General features: G+C 30.8%; 1 protein-coding gene across 1 annotated transcript in view; it reads right to left on the reverse strand.

Moving 5' to 3' along the window:
- The window catches only part of LOC142319032 (uncharacterized), a 273,590-nt gene that overhangs the window by 182,331 nt on the left and 70,087 nt on the right, over positions 1-21,172 (reverse strand). The gene's annotated exons all lie outside the window — the stretch shown is intronic.

Genomic DNA, 21,172 nt, shown 5'->3' on the forward strand with positions numbered 1-21,172 from the left:
TTTCACTGGAACTGTTGAAATTAGGCGATTACAGAAGGCTTAAATACACAAAAGATTTGGGAACCGTACATGCAAACCGGTTGGAGAATCGTTTTGTGCGCAGTCAAAACTCTAGGTGTAATAATAGTCGTATCGTTAACCAAATAATACAAATAGTTGTATCATCCTGTTTTCTAGTAATTTACCTTTTACCTGCGTTCCATGTCAGGCATCTCTCAATGTGTAGTTCACCACGTAACCATCCTTAAACTATTTAATGATTGTCACATGAATCATCTTATAAATTCTATTATGCAAAATTGATAATTTTTCATAGAATTAATTATTTAAAAACTTTTTCAATTACGATATAATTAACTTACTATTCTTGTTAAAATAATAAAATATTAAAATAGTAATCAGAAATATAGCAGATAAATCTAGGAACATCGTTGTTTGATTTATATGATATTGTCAACTGTAAGACTTAAAGCGTCTTGGGATTTATACGTTCGAATTAAATATCAATCAATCGACTACAAATTGGAAGTAGTAAAATGTTTCCAAATGGTATTCGAGTATTTTTCTCTCAAATATTATAAGTCGGTAAAATGTTTTAAAAGATTATAAATGTCATCTGCAAATAATTTCATAATTAATTAATTGTACATTCTCAGTTCGACCGTTCCTGAGATGTGTGGTTAATTGAAATCCAACCACCAAAGAACACCGGTATCCACGATCTAGTATTCAAATCTGTGTAAAAATAACTGACTTTACTATGACTTGAACGCTGGAACTCTTGACTTCCAAATCAGGTGAGTTGGGAAGACGCGTTCACCACTAGACCAACCCAGTGGGTTTGTCACTAATACATACTAGGTAACTTTAAATGAAGGGGTAGTTTACAAATAGTATAGACATTTACAACAAGAAACTGAACAGTTTATTAAAAAACAAAACAAAAATTTTGACGAAGAGTGTTGGAATAGGCTTTATATGAAAGATATAATTAGCAAAAAATACTCTCTTCTAAATAACATACAGGCTAACTGTGAACTACTGGGTGTAATGAATAATACAATAATATTATATATAATATAATAATAATAATATGTTTTTTAAAACTTTTATATGTTCATTATCCATTTAATCAAACTATTTTACGCCAAACTTAAAATACTATGTTTTTGAGCCCAATCTTTTACCTTTTACCCCAAATGTCTCAAAAACAACTAAAAATACAGTTGTGGGACCTATTTTTCCAATTTTTACAGGTCATATTTAATATAAAACCATTAAACAAAAATACGTATTTCTTATTAACGTATTCCTTAATTTGAGTCCCAAGAACTACAGTCTGGCTTAATTTTACCAAAGGAGCAGAAATCAAGGCGAAATATTTCTCCAGCGGATAGTCGATAACAAAGCGTTCCAAACCTCTGTTTGTATGAACTTTTCATTTATTTTCATTAGTAAAACGTGTCCTGAAGATTTGTTTCATTGTACGTGTTTTATTTCATTCTACGTATATTTAAATAACGTACTTGTTTTTCAGGAAAGTTTTTAAACTGAAATAAATACGAATACAGTTTATTTAAAAACATTATGTTATACTATATCATTCATGTTTGAAATTCATATTAACAAACAATTTAGTCGGTTACTGATCACTGAAAATATTTATCGCGGTACATCCTAACATTTACTACTTATGAGAACAATACATGAAATTGTTTATTTATAAATCGATTATCATTACTTTTTTTATCGTTATTTACGCTCGGTTATATTGAAAGTATACGTAGCATGCTGTCGGAAACGATAGGAATGGTTTCATTAATCCAACCTTGAGCTGAAACGATTTGTTTACATCAATTCTTAACATAAGTGAAATGGATTATAGGCAGTAAAAACGTTATAAGTCAATCGAATTTAAATTATCCAACCGATGATTTTCATTAATTATTATTAAATGATAAACTTTTACTTTCCCGCCTAGCTCTATAGCAGAACTATAGCTACACAGAAGGGAAGTATGATAATCGGTCCAATTTGGGCATATGCGTATTTTCACCGGATCTTTACGTTTTCCGGATCTTCATATATACGTGTGTGTGTGTGTTCGATTTTCGGTGTTTGCCTCTAAATCACCTTATATCTCCAGAACTACCCGACCAATTTTTCACCAAACTTAGTCAGATTATTTCTATATATGGAGCATTGATGTCATTAAATTTTCAACTTAAAAGGTCAAGGGAGTGAGGCTATAGAGCAAGGTCACCCTCAGTATCTCGAAATATTGCCTAATTAAGTCTTATTTTTCTTAGGCATATTTGTTAATTAAAAAATAATATTTCAAAAAAAAATTTTGCAAAATCCCACCCTACTCCAAAAAATGCTCTAAATAAAGTAGTGGCTAAGTGCGTACAGTGTATCATTAGTATCCCTTCTCGCCACAAGGAGTGTTAGTGTAGCACTGACGTACAACTGCTGTAGTCATCTTTCTTTTTCTGTTAAGTCCGGCACCATCTACGTTGTAACATCTACCGGTGAACGGTAGAATTAAATAAATGAATAATATTTAAAGTGGCCGCTAGTACCGCCACACTCGCGCGAATTAAATACGGTATGCGCGCGCGCTTTAGTTACAACCATTGAATTAAACAAAAAAAAACTATTATATTTAAATAAAATAATAAATATTTTAAATTAAACTGTGTGTGTGTATTTTTGTAGAAGCTGTGCATCAAGAAAAAACCGCGTGACGGGAAAGTCCTACAACTGTGTTGTCAATTGTTTTTTATGATCTAGATTATTGAAAATATTGTAGTATTTCCTAAAATTTTTTAATCTTAAAATTGCCTGTATTATTGGCGCTTGCTAACAAAAATATATTATTATTAACTCTGAATATAATATTTTAAAAAGAAGGAGGAGGTTTATATATATATATTAATATATTTACATCTGAAGATAGTTCGTATCGCTTTTTCAAACGACCTTGCAATCCTATCAGAGAACATAAATATGGCTGACGAACTATTGAATAACTTGATGGCTGAAAAAACAATTCTAAGGCTATCATTCAATAAAACCGAGTACATGACCAACCATTAGGCATTCACCAGATTATTATACAAACCTTAAAAGAATTAGGAAGACGGGGAAATTAACTTAGCGAATAATACAACCAAATAAGTTTAGATTAAATAAACTGCAGAAGGCCTACAAAGATGGTATGAAGAATGGGAAAGATTCGATATTACGCCACAGTAATTATTATAGATATGCATTGTTGTGTGTACAGAGCTGGTAATTCTATATCGAGAGGAGATTGATAAATTGGCTGAAGAGAAAATACTAAGAAAGATACTCGGACCACGGAAGACTGATGACGGTTGGAGGTTACGGAAGAACAAAGAAATCTACCTTCGTATAGAGAGACTCACAGATGCCATTCGGAAAAGAAGATTAGCCTTCTACGCGCACTTGATTAGAGTGGATGAAAACAGATTGACGAATCGGATTTTCGAGAAGAGCGGCAGAACCAAAACGAACATTACGTGGTTTACGCAGGTGAAAAAAGAGTTCATGATTGCAGGGATAAATCCAACTGACATAAAGGACAGAGATACATTTAGGAAGAAAATCCAGGTTTTCGAAGATTTTCAAAAAGGAACCAGAGTGTGTGGCAGTAAAAAATGGTCGCAAGAAAGACCCAGGGATTAACTATTAAAACCGGTCCTATAGTGACCAGCGAGAGAAAAAGACGTATGTATTTAAATATATATATATATATATATATATACGTAGGTGTCTTCAGGGCTAAACAAAAGAGCCTAAATTTCAGTATTAAGTTTAAATTAAAAACTTTATTTATTTTTTAATACAAATTCTATTACTTATAGTAAAAGCTTTTATACAAAAGAGAAGGTAAATGAAAGTAATAATATAAGTCACGAGCGACGTTGTAACAGATTTTTGATCTTTTTGTAAATGTAATGAATTTTTTTAACATCGGTTATAATCTACAATCATTTATCAAAACACGACTAGAAAAAAATAATACTGGATATAAATTTCATTTATGGAATAACCTAGAAAAATTATTTACACAATATTATAGGACGCCTTTAAATACCAGAAATGTTTTTGTAGCAAGAAAGAAGAATCTTATGAATGTAGTTAGATTACTTCAGAAAACCGGTTATCGGTATACTTGTGTGCAAAGGAGAAGGGGGAAGAGAGGAACGGCAGGGAGGTCGCTCAATACAAGAAGCTACGAAGTACATAAATATACTTTATTGTTTGTTTACAACCTCTGATCATACTGATGCGATACTGGTGTAAGTAAACAACGGATATGTTTTACTGTCTGTATCCGTGTACCCGGAAATTCTCACTTACATACTTTATATCTTTACCAGATAACATACCTGGCAATAATTCTCAACTCACCGGCATTGAGTATATTTAAACATTTTTTTGGTTTAAAAATTAAATTACCTGACTGAATCAGTTTCTTTTCAATTTTTTTTTTTGGGGGGGGGGGGCGAAAAATGTCTGTGCGTTATCATCGTCCGAAATTTTCTTTAATAAGAAAGTAAAATAATAAAACTAAATAAGGTTTAAAAGAATATAAATTATATAATAAAAAATTTAAAAATAAGTTAAAAACGTGAAATAAAACTCAAAACTAATATCGCAGACGCATTCTTTAAAATATAAAAGCTAAATTAACAGAAAAAGGAAATGATATAAAACCTAACTAATTCCGATAGGGAGTGCAAAAGGGTTCCTACTCGGATAATAAAATTAAAGACATAGAACCAAAAAAAATCAAAATTGAGAATAAGGTAAAAAAATTATCAAAAACTCTTCTAGCATAAAAAATATATATGACAATTTATTAATTTTTTTCAGTGACCTAGTACTATGAAAAAACAGATACATCCGGTTCAATACTTCATTATCATTGTACAAGACACCACAGATCTTTCTAGGTAGATTAAATTTACGACGCAACGCCGCATAACATATGCAGTCTATGAGAATGTGGTGCACAGTCATGCGGCAGTTGCATTGTGTGCATAGGGGTGCGTGTCCTTTTTTCTTTTCAATTTAATTATTAATTAGGCTCTTATTAATTAATAATTATATATATATATATATATATATATATATATTGCACGTGATGCAAGGCTTACACACACACACACACAGCGCACAGAGAGAGAGAGAGGGTGATATGTATGAGTGTAAGTAATGTGTAGTCTTGTACAGTCTCAGCTCGACCATTCCTGAGATGTGTGGTTAATTGAAACTCGACCAGCAAAGAACACCAGTATCCACGATCTAGTACTCAAATCTGTATAAAAACCTTTACTAGGACTTGAACGCTGGAACTCTCGATTTCCAAATCAGCTGATTGGGGAAGACGCGTTCACCATTAGACCAACCCGGTGGGTTAAACTTATAGTCTAACAGTAACTCACCGAACCACTTCTTGTTTTCATGTATTGGTATTACTTGTGACGTCACCTTAATCGTGTCGAACTTGAATGTATTAGAAATTCGCTCCTTCACTGACCTCCTCACAGAATAATCTTGCTTCAAACTCGCATCAATGTTACTATTACATGCATATTTACTCGTAATAATATTGGGATAGGTCGCGCTAATCATTTTTATTTAGTTCAAGGACACAGCTCATAAATAATCGAGTGAAGCGTTTGTATATATTAGTTCTAAACATAAGCAGAAAGGACTTAAGCTCGAGAACTCTTGAAAAAATGTTGTTTAAATTCACAACACACATGCTTTACCACTTACAGATTAAGGGAGAGAGAGAATAATAACGGGACCTATTTCTTAATTTATACAGTAATTCAGTATAATACCCTGAAATTATATTTACAATTTTACTCTTCCGTCTCTGCGTCATAAAGAAAACACTATTTGTACGAACTTTGAACCATTTATAGACAATTGTTTATTAATTCTCTTATTAGAAAGATAGAATAATAAAGTTCACAGAGTAGGAGCCATTTGGAAAGTAATTATAAGAAAACAACTAATGATGTTTTATTCGAAAGGTTCGATTATGCTTGTAACGATATAATTATCCGCAATCTATAAAAACAATCATTTATAATTAAAGAAATTTTACCTGGAAATACAAACTTAATTGTTATTATTCACAACGGGTGGTGTGTTGAAACCGACATTTTTAATCTTCCACTCGACCAACCTTTACAAAAATCAGACTACTTTGATAATTGAAGGTTTTATAATACTTAGAAAAAAATAAATAAAAAAATAAACAAAACTTATTAAATATAATTCACTGTAAATGAATTGCATCGCACGTAAATACCAACATGCAATCATAACCACCATTGAAATTTTTCAAGTTCTACTACCTTACAGAATAAACAAGTCTAATTTTTCACGTTTTCAATATTCGAGTACATCTATAATATATAATGAGTTGACATAACCTAGATGATGCTATCGCATTTAATTATGTATCGCGTGAAATGAGCGTACAAATTATTTATCACTCTAATATACATTTTTATTTGCTTTAGTTATATATTTTTTTTTTTTGTAAATTTACAAGAGATTCCAGTTACTGAAATAAATATAGCAAGTTTAAAAAATATACATGCACCCTACTAAACTGCATTTGTATGTGTATCTGTGCGTGAGTCCCTCTTAGCTTAACACCGGAATGTACCGATCACTAGAGGAAAATCCCGATTCGTTAGAACATGCTTCGTGGTGGGCAGATGTATACTTGTTATATTATTATATATCGATATACCTTATACAGCGTCCCGGCCTTTCATTCGGAGGTCCCGGGTCCGAATCCCGGTCAGGAATAGCATTTTCACACGCCATAAAATTATCTTTCATTTCATCCTCTGAACAAATACTTAACGGTGGTCCCGGAGGTTAAAAAATTTAGTACTTTTTAACCGGATCAAAATTTTCGGACGAAAATCGAAAATATCTCGTAAACGGTCGGTCTTAGCGCTCTGAAAAGTTTTTTCGACCGCCAAGACGATACCTGATCTCCTCGCAGTGGTACCTGGCGGATGATAATATGTTCAAGTGCCCCCGGGGCGCCGTTCGGAAATTGAATAGGGGATGCGATGGGATGCCACCGTAATATCTCGGCAACCGCTCGTCCGATTTTCACGATTCAAACGGTGAATGTATCAGCAGGTCGAGCGCTAAATGTTTAACGCATCGGGTTACAGTCGCATAAACATTCGCGCTTGGACATCTGCCAAAAACATTTGGATCGCTATGGTAACGAACGGGACATCTTCTTAGACAGAATTATCACCGGTGACGAAACATGGATCCATCATTACGAGCCGGAGAATAAACGTCACAGTGTGGAATGGAAACATCCAAATTCGCCCTCCAAAAAAAGGTTCAAGACCCAACCGTCCGCAGGAAAACTGATGCTTACGGTTTTTTGGGACTCACAAGGCCCAGTACTGGAACATCAGAAAGCTTGTGCAACGATGGACCAAGTGCGTTGAAATGCTAGGGGACTATGTTGAAAATGATGTACTTCTAAGTTTCCATTTGTATTGCAATAAAATTTATAACTACCTTGCGGATAAAAATTGACTTACCCTCGTATATAAATATATATTTAATTTAACTATATATATTTCTGATATAACTTTCGTTATACAAATTTTCCACCTTCAAAAAAAATATTTTTACACAAGAGGTAGTCAATTTTAGACACCTAATCCCATTTCGAGATGCCGCTCGCCAGGTAACCAACCCGGAGAGCCTTTATTCATAAACACGTAGTAAATGAAAGTTACAAATAACTGAATCATTACATAGCTAGTTGAAGGTCGATTTTTTATATGCCACTCGGACTAAAAAAAGAATCGGTAATAAAAATAATATTATCGGTTTAAATTGAAATCGTCCTAAAAGTACCCCAACATTTACGTGGAATCTGTAGCTCCAAACACGAGAGGGCCTTTAATCTTCTGAAGGTCATCTTGTTTAAAGCAGGTTCTGCAGATCATCAAACTTTCAACTGTCGGATGATATACCAAACTGAACGTTAAATATTATAAACGGAATTTTAAAACTTCTATCTGGTTTCAATATTTTTGAGCCTCGATAATGTTTTTAAATATAAATTAAATTTATAATTTAAGGTTAAATGATAATGAATTAAAACGATTTTTTTTTCTATCAAATCTTATAACTGTAAGTTAAAATAAAAAATCATTACTAAAATTAAAATAAATGCAGTAAAAGTTACGCTGAATTTATTGTAAGCAATTTTGTAATTCAAATACCAAACTGATATTCGTTACGTTTAAAGATGACGACACTGTCTTGTGCCTTCCCAGTCACGTCTGTTGGCTACAATTCATTACAATGAATTTACTATCAGATATACGTAGAAAAAATCGTGCTACAAGTTTTCTGTTAAAGATTATTATTAAAATCTTTATTATTAAAGTAAATTTTTTTCAGTAGAATTATTTATATATTCTACGCAAGCTTAAAGTTGCTTAGATATAGCTGTTTAAAAAATTATTGCTAAAAATTTTCTCATATTCTAAGATATGTTAAAATTAAAATAACCAAAAAAAAAGTAAATTTATTTATTTTAACAAAATCATTTCCAAAAAAAGGTAAAAGAAAACTAGAAATATAAAATCCACATCTTTTTACACGGTTTTTTACTTCCTTGTACGAAGTAAAGGAAATATTGTGATCGCGAAAAATTTCGCTTTTCAGATTTCAAAAGAAATATCCATTTCGACCAACCCTGAATCCATTTTGACTAATTTCGGCGTGACGTCTGTACGTACATATGTATCTCGTATAACTCAAAACCGTAGGGTGTTAAAATTTTCGATTAAGGACTGTTGTAACATCTAGTTATGCACCTCCCCTTATGATTGTAATCGACTTATAAAAAGAAGACAAAAAAAAATATCTTAAATTACAGGTTTTTCATTAACTGTTTTATCCAATTTATAATCATACTTGGGAAGACGATAAACAACATACTCTATATACTCAACATACTCATTCATTAACTGTTGTAGTTTTATAAGAATTTTTTAAGAGTAAGTTGCAAATAATTAAAGCTTTTTTCAAAATTATTTAAACCGTAACTTAAAAAAGTAAACTGCTTATTTATCCTTTTTTGATTGGAAAAAAAATTATTTTTATATCCTTTTTTTATGGATACGAGTTCCAAGTACCTTTGTTAAAACTGTTTTATAATAAATAATAAAGATATATATATATATATGTGTGTGTGTGTGTGTGTGTGTGTGTGTGTGTGTGTGTGTGTGTGTGTGTGTATAAATTCTCAGCTCTATTCCCTTTTTATTTTTATTAAAATTATCTCATTCACTAGCCGCGCTTTTATGCAGCTATTATATGATTCACGACTGCCTGTCTTATGCCTAATTATTGCGGACACCTCCAGTTCCCTACTAATTAAAGGCATTATAAATTAGTGTGAGAAAATTTTTTAATCGGGTTTTTAAATTATTAAATCTCCTACTAAGTAGAGGCAACATGTATAATGAATATTTCCCGTAGGAAAAGATACATTAGGTTGTTGTTTTTCATTACTCGTCCGAGTCTTTTTTTATGGCTGTAATCCTTGTAAATCACCTCTTATGTTAAAGGCAGCACTTAGAACTGCTTTCTCTGAGACTGCGCATGATGTCTGCTATACGTTCAGTCTCTACGGTGAACAATATGAAGGTGTCAGTTATAGGTGAATGACTATATTTCAATGGGCGTCGGGCAAGGTGAAATATTCCAGAATTATTTTTGCATTTTGGTGTAAGAAATAGTATTCCGTTTATCACCTTCCCTCCCGGACTGTTGAATTACTGAGATCGCAAAGAAGTATTTATTCGCTATAAAACGTTACAGAAGTTGCCTATTGTAGTTAAGAATTTAATCATCCTTCGTGATTAATGACAAACATCATTATTACTGTTAAACTACCTATTTTTAAATACATTTTTTTTTATTATTATTAAACACAGACATTATTACTACAATGATGATATTCATTAAATTTCATTTGTTATAATCCCATATATTATTTATAAATTAAAAAAATTATTACTTATATACTACACGACGTATGCGATACGTGTTGATAGGTTGTAAAATTACATTGACTGAAAAAACTTATACGTAATTTAATCGGGATAAAATATTAATTATTTCAACATATAAGATTTAATAAAACATACCTCACGTGATTAATTTTTATTAATAAATTACGAAGGCCATGCAAAAAGTAGAGAATATTTCTCATAGCGTTCGCATAATTGACCTCCCCTCCCACCGTATCTGTTACATTAAATCACTCTGAACAAAGTCTTATGATACAAATTAATATTTTCCTAAAAGTTTAAAACGTAAGAAAAAAATTGAAAATTTTGACTTAAAATCATGTTTCTAAACCCCAAAAAAATCGTCACTATATAATATTCATATCAATCAATATAAAAAAATGTTTAATTTTCTTAAATTATAATTATATCATAAAGAGCGATTATAAATTGTACTGGTTGCCAGTAATGTGACTTGTAAACTGCACCGATGACATAATAAAATATTTTTGGTATAAATTATGTTACGATTAGTTATCGTGATTGGTATGAAGTCATAATAAAGTTTCATAAGCAATCAACAGAAATTTAAGTACCTGCCGTCACTGTTACATTTAGCACATATGTGCGCGCGCGTGCACGCACGCACGCACACACACACACACACACACACACACACACACACACACACACACACACACACATATATATATATATATATATATATATATATATATATATATATAATAACATCCGATCATAACTAATGAAATTTAGGTTTTATTTATCAACGTTTTGTAGTGAAAAATCCATTACGATTAATTTTTCCATTAAAAACTCGGAATCTATAGTCTCGTTTGCATTATGAATTCCAATTAATTTATTTGGAGTCTGATGAAACAGGAGATTCATTCGTAACCCTTAGAAAGTGAAAAAATGTTCATCTCATTGGTTTGAAAATTATATTTTTGCATACGGTTGCGAATTTTTCCATCTCTAATTTAGTGTGTCCTTTAACACAACTCTCCCTTGTTTGTATATTCTCTGGAAGAGGTCTTTTCATAATGAATTTCCTAAAAAAAAGAGAAAAAAGTGAATGGCTATCACCGTCAATTTACTCCCAGTAAATTAAAAAAAAAAAACAATTTCTACTTATAAACAAAATTACACTCGTCTTCTGACATTCATAAAGAATACTACCCACAGTTTTTCAGAATGTTAAAATAAATTTTTAAAAACCATTTTTAGTGCGATTCTTATGTACGTTTTAGGAGATAGCATATTAACGATAGCGATCAATATTTCATTGATACAATTTACAAAGCGAGTTATCTATTTCTTAAATCTTATCGATACAGTTTACCATATCCACCGGTATTTACTGCCGCCGACTAGAAATAAAAGATCGACAAAAACCTAATAAAAGTAAACGTCTAGAACTCGAAAATTATTATAGTTTTTCTGGGACTGGAAAGCCTTTTATTCATCTATTTCACACTAAGTAGACAACTATAAATTTTTGGCTAACTATTAACATTTAACTGCCTTCGTCGGACGTTAAAAAAAGGATTTTTCGTCAAGAGGCATTGTTTTGTTTTAATATAAGTTACATGCGCAATCGACAACGATTTAAGCGGTTTTATTAGATCAAGACTTTTACAGAGAAATATTTGAACAGTCAAATAACAGCAGGACGATCAAGATTATGAAATACGAAGCGGATAATTAAATATTCAAGTGATCAGTACTGAATAAAATGGTGTAGAAAAATGCATAACGACTAGATAAACGATGACACAAAAAATAGTTGGATAGGCTTACATTAGACAGAAATTTTAATAAATATGTAAAGGTAAGAACGATAAATTATTAGAATAACTTGAAATTATACATGTGTGTAATAAAAATAATTAGATGCGCAATCAATAATTCGACAATAACTGTACAAAACACAACGGGATTCGCTTTCCCTGAACTCACTATAAAGTTATTTGTAACCCACACTAATTAATGTAAAAGTATACGCAATACATTTCTACTTTAATACATAGTTTAATAAATCATTAGCCTATAAAAAAAAATTCGTACGAAAAATTAAAACATCTGATATGGACACCACACGACTTCCTTGTGCGCCTCTTAAATTACATACACTCATTTTTTCTGCACTTCATTTAAACTTATTTCATTTGAAAGAGAGATACGATCCTTCAATTATTTAATAAAGTGGACAGTCACGCAATTGCTAAAATATTAGTTTTTTAAACATCAAATATTTATACAATTATTAATTCAACAATCTTACCTGAAATATTAGGATAGAGTAAAAGTCCCTTTATTACTCTTTAAATAAATTTAAGTCTTATATGTATGGAATACGTTTTTTTTAAATTATTATAATGTAAACACAACGAAAACAAAAACGAATAATCAGATGTTTTCAACAAATCTGATGTGGACATCACATGACTTACTAGTGCGCTTATTAAATTACATAAACACATTGTTTACAAAATGAGAATACATAAATTTTTTTCACTAATAACTTCTGATATTTTTTCATATTTTATCTTATTGTTATTATTGAATTATTATTTATTGTAAATATTATTTTACAATCAGAGATTTTACAAATCCAAATGTTTTTGGATTTTGCACTTTTTTGAACACTTTTGGTTCAGTCGAATGCAATCAAAAGGGGGGAGGTGCACAACTAGATGTTACAACAGTCCTAAATTCAAACTTTTAACACCCTACGGCTAATCGTTTTCGAGTTATGCGAGATACATACGTACGTATAGACGTCACGCCGAAACTAGTCAAAATGGATTCAGGGATGGTCAAAATGGATATTTCCGTTGAAATTTGAACTTCTTTTACTTCGTACAAGGAAGTAAAAAATAATTTTGTTTACTAGAAGATTAATTTTAAAAGAATTACTTATAAGCAAACTACTTGCGGTTTTAAAAATGTTTACTATTTATTCATGATTAAAACGAAAAGCGTGGGTTGCGCTCTAATTATAAACTGGTTGTACATGAGAGCACGCCCTACGGTTTTCTTTTTAGTCATCCATAAATAGAAAATTGTTTTTAAAGTAATTTCCTTGAAAACGGAATTATTTGTTACTAATTGTACGAATTGTCTCTTTTTTTTTGAAGAAAAGTATGTTTTTAAAAATTAAAAAAAATATATTTCCAGGTTTTCTGTCTGCTAATTTTGATTGTCCAATTATTTAATCTAAAGTCCTTCAAGAGATCTAATTCTGCAAGGCTAAACGTACGCTTGTTCTTCAGCGAAGAACTTTGAACTCAAATGGATAACAGCATATTCCGCGGTATTTCGTTGCCGTTTGTACACGGTTGAAGCCCGCAACAGAATCGGCAACAAATTAAACCCTTTCAAGTTGTAAATTCTTCTCGTGAAGTGGACATTGTAATATCATTTCTTTTTCTTTTTTTTAATTTAAGTATTTAAACTGATAAGTAAATTTTTACTTTTAGTTGTTTAAATTCTTCAGCAAACAAAAAAATATTTGTATGCAGTTTAGTAACCTGGATAATTATCTATATTTTATTATAACTTGGGTAAATAGTTTCCATTATTATAAATATCAGTTATTTATAACTAGAGACCGGATTATATGCATTTGCATATTTAGCCCATTCTCACCGGTTATTGCATATTTTTCTTAAAATGTAGTGATGATGCATATTTACATTATATTTACAACATTTTTCGGTGGGTACCTTGTTAATAAATGAAACCTTACGTTGTAGACGGCCAAACAACCTATTAGCTGCACGGCTCTTAGAACGTACTTAGCAGCCGCGGAATAGTACCTCTGATTGTTTATGTTTACAAAGTAATAAAATGTTAAATAATTGTTAATTATCGAATTTATCAATATATAATTCAACTACTTACTAACTGTATGCTGATTTTTAAATAAAAAACTAAAAATACTATTTTTTTTATTACTTAAAGTTGCATATTTTAAGCATTCTTCATGCATATATCAAGCTTTTAATGTTGCATATAATCCGGTCTCTATTTATAACTAAATCAAACGATTAGCGTACATAAAGTTTAAAAGGTAAATACAGTATTTATATTAACTTTAACAGCCGCCTGATCTCCTCATACTGAATCGACAGTCAATATCGATCAGATTGATAGCTACATTTTATCGATTTAGCTCACTTCCTCAAGGTGTTCCCCTTATATTATGCATAGACACCTTATTTTTAAATAAGGAAATCAACAATAGAATAGTATTATCACCCGACTTACGTCGCTTTGTAAAATTTCACCATTGTATGACGTCAGGAAATGAGTTTAATTAAGGCTGCAAGATTAGAGGAACGCTCGAACCATTGTAAGTTAATGAAAATCACGTAAAAAAAGATTTTCTTAAATAAATAGAAAAAATTTGCAGAACAATAATTCGGAATAAACGACATTTAGCTTAATTAGTTACATTTATTTTTTTTTGCGTAAGTGCATAAAAAATATTTTATTTTTTTCTGCAAGAACACGTGATAATTTAGGTCAGTTGTAGCAGAATAATATACGTTATGTTGAAGATTTTCATGTAAATAGTATAATTTTGTAAATCACAAGTCTATCAACGTCAAAAAATAAAATTATATTACGTTTAAATAATTAATTCTGGATATAGGCGTTACATTAAATTTACTCCTGCGCAAGCTAATTACATAATACCCCTGGCTCACAAATAGTGTAATAAATTAATTTCATTAGTCAAAATTATTAATATAATAATTAATGATTATAATCCTTTACATTTTGGTAAATTAATTACTCGGTTAAAATAATAATTTATTTCATTAAAAGCTTTCTAATTGATTTAATTACAAATAGGCTTACTGAGTAATGTTACAGAATATCAGTTCCATCAAAATTTAACTATTAAAAATGTATATATTAATTAATGAACATTTTAGAACATAATTAAATAAAGTATTTATAAATAGAAAACAAGTTTTTTTTCTTTTATATTGAATAAAAGAGAATTCAACATTTTTAATAACTATGATTTTTTTATTTATTATAATTCTTAAAAAAGAACTAGTCTTTCTAAAAATATTGGACAAATTTAAAAAATATAGATAAATAATATTCCACTTTCTAAACAACAAATAAAAAAAACCGGCAAAATAATTCGCCAGGCTTCCTCGCACAGAATTTTCATTTTAAAACCTTTCCGGCTTTGGGGAAAGTCTTTGCAGTACAACCATTAAAAGTCTTACTTTTGTTTTCATAATAAACGTTTAAATATATTTTTTTTTAACAAATTTACGATTTTTTTTTAATTTTGGGGCTCCCGAATCAATGGGAATGTTTTTTATGGATTATAACGATTACCAAAATAAGATTTAAACGCAAAAGTTTCCAAATTTCAAATAACGGACAATGAAAATAATATTTCTAATAATAAAAATTAGATCTAAAAACAAAACAGAAGAATATTATATTTTTTTTTTTTAGAGGTGGAGATAACATCTTTTTGAAATTTTCTAAAAATATTTATTTATAGATTAAGCTTAACAAATTTTTATAAGTAAAGTTTTCACTAAATCTAAAATTTTCTCCGATAAAGGCCAAAATAGGAAGGTAAAAGTTTAAAAGAAGCCTTTCTATGTTTAAGATCTGGGGTTTAAAATTTTGTTACATATTTTCTAATAGCCCTATATGTGATATATAAAATACCAAAAATCTTTTTTAAAAATACTAAATCTGATGAGAGAGAAATTTTTTGGATTATTTATATTATATATGTAACATCGGTAACAAATTTTCCTAGGTAAAGGTTTTTTTAAAAGCGGCTCCAAAACACATCGAAATCGGTTTTTTGCAATATCAGCCCATAAACAAATTTTAAAAAACTATATTAATATGATCCAATGCCCCAAACGTAGAAATATTTGAGCCAAATTTCAAGAAAATCGGTCGGGTCAAACCTGAAATATTAGGCCAAAAGCAGTGCGACACATACGTACGCACTGGCGTAAAAAGTAGTCGGGATTATAAAACGTAAAAATTTTCAAAAAATCCGACGCCTCATTTTTGGATCCGATCATCATACTTTCCCCCTTTAATATAGTTATTCTAGCTATAACCGCCGCGAAAGTTAAAACGTTCACGAACATTTAATATTTATAAGATAAATACATTTTAAGTTTATTATCAAAACTTATTGAAAATTTAATTGTGAAAAAATTATATCAGTTAAAGCCCATGGCTTTGAGCCATAGCCCAGGGCTATGAACGGGAGGGTTGTGACGACCGGAATCGTCACAAGGTAGGTGTCTTCCCATACGGGGATTGGGATGTGAAACAATTATGTAACGTCTACAAAAAAACAAATTTTATTATTAAAAATAAAATAGAACTAAACTTAAAACACAAATGTTATGTATATGTAAAAATGAAAAACATAACTGTTTTTAATACAATAAATTTAGCCTTTGAAAAATTGTACCTATTTTTTTCCTTATATGTACGTTACCGTCTGTTCAACCAGTGAACAATAAACACCCCCCCCCCTCCGCGGCCAAATGATATGAGCATGATATGTATGACATGTAATTGAGGTGTAGACTTGTACCGACTCAGGCTGACCGTTCCTGAGTCGGTTGGTTAATTGAACCCCGACCATCAAAGTACACCGGTATCCATTATCTGGTATTCAAATCTGCATAAAAGCGATTAGCGTTTACTAGAATTTGAACCTCTGAACCTTCGACTTCAAAAATCATCTGTTTAACACCAGTTTCAATTACCTCAGAAACAAAATTGCTTTAACACCACACCAAAATTATATTTCAGAAAGGTATTTAAATTTTTTTTTTCATATTCGTTATTTATTTATGTGATTGTTTTTCTTAATAAAATAATGAACTATAACCAAAAAGTAAGCACCGGAATGTACCGATCACTAGCGGAAAATTCCGATTCGTTAGTATCAATTTCTAAATTTAAATGTCTAATTTAAATTTCGTTATATCGATTTTCATCATTCAAAAAAAAAGTATTTTTACATAAGAGATAATCAATTTTGGACACCTAATAATCCCAATCCGAGACGCCGCCCGTCAGAGCAACCCGCCCGGAAAGCCTAGCTGCGGAGGCGTGCCTTATGAACGCCCTGCAGCTAGTATTATATTAAAATTATTCAAATACAAAATTTATATTTAAAAATATACATCAAAATTACGGTACTGAAAAAAATAGTTTCATTACCTGTCACAAGTTGTAATTGCTACAAAGAGGTTATTCTATATCGGCGAATGAGATCGTGTACATACCTCTTTACACTTTAAATCTTTTACTGTTTTAATATAAATGTCCTAATATGTATTCTGATGAAGCAGATATCTCTGCAAATATATTAACCGTTAGAGGTGTCGGTGGAAGAGTTAATAAATAAATAAAGTGGAAAAATAACCGCTTGTTAATGTTCTACAAAAGAATGCAGTAAATACACAAATTCCAGCAAACTTCTTTTAACATAAGGTTACATACCAGTGAGTCGGTCTCCCGTGCGACTATTAATCTTGCAGGGTAGATCTTAAACAACGTTTGAAACAGGACAATCTCGAATTCCATACCCTATCCTGCTTTCCAGATGAGTAAGCAAACTTACTCGGGAATATTATTTTCATCTCGCATTTAACATTTTCTTTCACGGTCAGATCAGAATATCTAAGCATAAGAGGCGTAAAGATCAGGAAATCTATGCCGCTTCTTTGTTAAAAATAAATCAATTTCGCATCGACGCCTATAATTGTGCTGTTTAATTTACTTGAAAGCAAACCATTTATGTATGGATAAAGCATGCATTATTGGATTATGTATGTTTCTATACGCGCTGAACGTGTTAGATAGTGTAACCGGTAATAGAGAAAAATTAATCAAAAGAAATGATTATTTTGTACATAACATTAACAATACGATTTTCTGTGAAATAAAAATATTTCATTACATCAAAAATTACGGAATTATGTTTTTTAATTTGAAAAAGGAGGACGATCAAGAAACTGTTTGCAAAAAAATTGCTTAAATTTTAAAATGACATAGACGTTTAAATTTTTAAACAATCATTTATATAGTGAGCAGATTATATAGTGTATTAAACATTAAATAAACGATGACTTAATAATTAATATTAAAGAAAAAAAAACACAAACGATTACAACAAAAACAAAGCTTTTACGAAACATTATAATACAAGTATTTCTAAGAGCGTCTATAAAATAAAACAACTGTTGTCTTTTTTATAATCCTAATCGAAAGTTTTAATTATATTAAAAAACATTTAAACCAATGAAATCTCTAATTTATATTGTTTATATTTTTACTTTTATCCGATAATAAAAGTAGTTAGGAATAATCGTTTTGCTGTTTCCAAAGTATTATTTATTCGTCGAATAATATTCATTATTATTATTTTTTTAATTATTTACTTCTGTATATAATGATGATGATTGTTAACAATCAAGATGGCTGATTAGTTTTAGACTTTAAGTAAAACATTTTTTGGAAGCGGTTTTGAGCGTTTTCTTGATTCAAAACCAGTTTTCATCAATAAATATTACGACATCGCATAGAAAAAAGTCCTTCTGCACCTTCATAAAAATACTTAAAATGGCATAAAAAAAAGCTGACAACTTAATTGTAGGACTTTCCCGTCACGCGGCTATATTTATAAATAAAATATAATTAATATAGTAATGACATATTGAAAAAATCCCAAGTTATAATTGAAAGTTAAATAATGACCTGATGTTAAAACAGCTTATTTCAAATCTGGTATTCTAAAAAACAAGCTTCTGTTTTAACAACTTTAGATATTAAAATCGTTTTCAGCCTTGAAAACGATTTTCAGAAAACAAACAAAAAATCATCTTAAATTGAAAATGGTGTACATAAACCGAAAACTTTGCTTTAAATGTCGCACGTAAAATTACGTGCGTCATCTTTTTTTTTTCATAAACAAGGATGGTACGTAGGTTTGTTTGTTTATCGGATGTGCTCAGATTTTTATTTTAGATGCAATTAGCAAGACTACAATTACACGACTACACTTCATTTACACTCATACATATCATCCTCATTCATCCTCTGAAGAATTATCTAAACGGTAGTTACCGGAGGCTAAACAGGAAAAAAAAGAAGATGCAATTAGCGCAGAGCGGAACAGCGGTGGTACGCCGGGCGGCTGCGCACGTCGACGTACCTCAACCAACTCTCTCTTGCTAGAAGCATACCGTTATCAGTTAATACTGATAAATTTAATTTAATTTCATTTCTAAGCGTAAATTATTTTTATTTATATTTTATACATTTATTTATTTATTTCATTAATAAAATAAAGTGATTGTCGTCAAATAAAGTGATCGAACCAGTTAATATTTAGTTGTAAAAAAAGAATTCTTTACTTAGCGAGAAAGAGTCGTTGACGCACATCCGGCCGGCGCACACGTGGTCCATTCTACGCCAATAGCAGCAGCTGAACCGGCAACTACAGAAAGTCACACGAACACACTCGCAAGACTAAACGAAGAAGCCTCTCTCTTTTCCTGTTTAGCCTCCGGTAACTACCGTTTAGATAATTCTTCAGAGGATGAAGGAGGATGATATGTATGAGTGTAAATGAAGTGTAGTCTTGTACATTCTCAGTTCGACCATTCCTGAGATGTATGGTTAATTGAAACCCAACCACCAAAGAACACCGGTATCCACTATCTAGTATTCAAATCCGTGTAAAAATAACTGGTTTTACTAGGACTAACTAACGCTCTAGCTAGTTACTGCGGTAACAATATAATCAGAATCGAAAAGCCGGTAAAAATTAAACCAATGAAGGAGAAATTTTCTCTTCCGTATCTCAGATTACAGTTATCATTTAACGCCCTCGCAGGTAACTACGGTAACAATATAATCCGAATAGTAAAGCCGATAAACATTAGACCAATGAACAACCACAAACATTAGACCAGAAACCACAGAATTTCTATGGCGACAGAATTATGGCGTTGCCAGAAAAATGGCAAGTCATCGAAAAACCGGTGCATATGTGGTCTCATAATGTTATTTTCCAGTGACAATAAATGTGTTCAGAATTTTGGTCTCCAAAGGCTCAATAATGTTTAGATAACCTGATATATTTATAGTATTCTGTTCCTTATGAAATCCTATTTATTATTTCCCGAAATCCGGTACAGCTAACTTATGACAGAACTCGTAGGTAACTGCGTCTGTTGCGTGTATAGTTTATTTACCGGAAGCAAGTTATATTCATTAATAATTAGGACAAGACGGATTTTTAATAAGAATCCAACAACAGAATGGTAGCGGGGGATATTATCGAGAGTCCATCAGCGTTAAAATATAACTAGTTCGGTCGAACCTCAATATGTCAATCTCCTACACAGGAAGGTTAACGCCAACTATCTGCACCACTACGTCACACATATAGCGGGTATATCGATTAATTGTTTTGATAAGTAATATATTTTTGTTAAATCCAGAATAAATAATGAAATTCATTTTAATTTTAAACGATTTATCATTTTTTACTTATACAATCTTTCAGACTATTGACATGAAAAAATAAATAAGGTCCATGAAGGCGAGCCGCCTTCTTCGATTACGTGACTAGAAAAAACAGATACGATTCAGAAACAGACAACGGTTCGCCAACGTAAACATTGTTATTTCTTCTCAGGTAATGACATAGCTACAAGAATGAATGTATTCCTATCGGATGAGAAGACTAAAAGACAAGCAACACATACCTGTCGCTGCCCGAACAGACTCGTAATTAGGAGTGACGGTGGGTGCGCGACTCAATCATATTATTTTTTGATATTGAAGGACTAGGGTAAAACTAATCAAACAACTATCTATACTTGAATTTATTCAACAACATAAATGTGAATTAACATGTCATACTGATTTTAATGTAAAATAAATAATTTTTTATTATTCAATAATTTATGTAAATAATATTGAAAATC

The sequence above is a fragment of the Lycorma delicatula genome, chromosome 2 (assembly GCF_047948215.1).
Source record: "Lycorma delicatula isolate Av1 chromosome 2, ASM4794821v1, whole genome shotgun sequence".
In the NCBI taxonomy this organism is placed as follows: domain Eukaryota; kingdom Metazoa; phylum Arthropoda; class Insecta; order Hemiptera; family Fulgoridae; genus Lycorma; species Lycorma delicatula.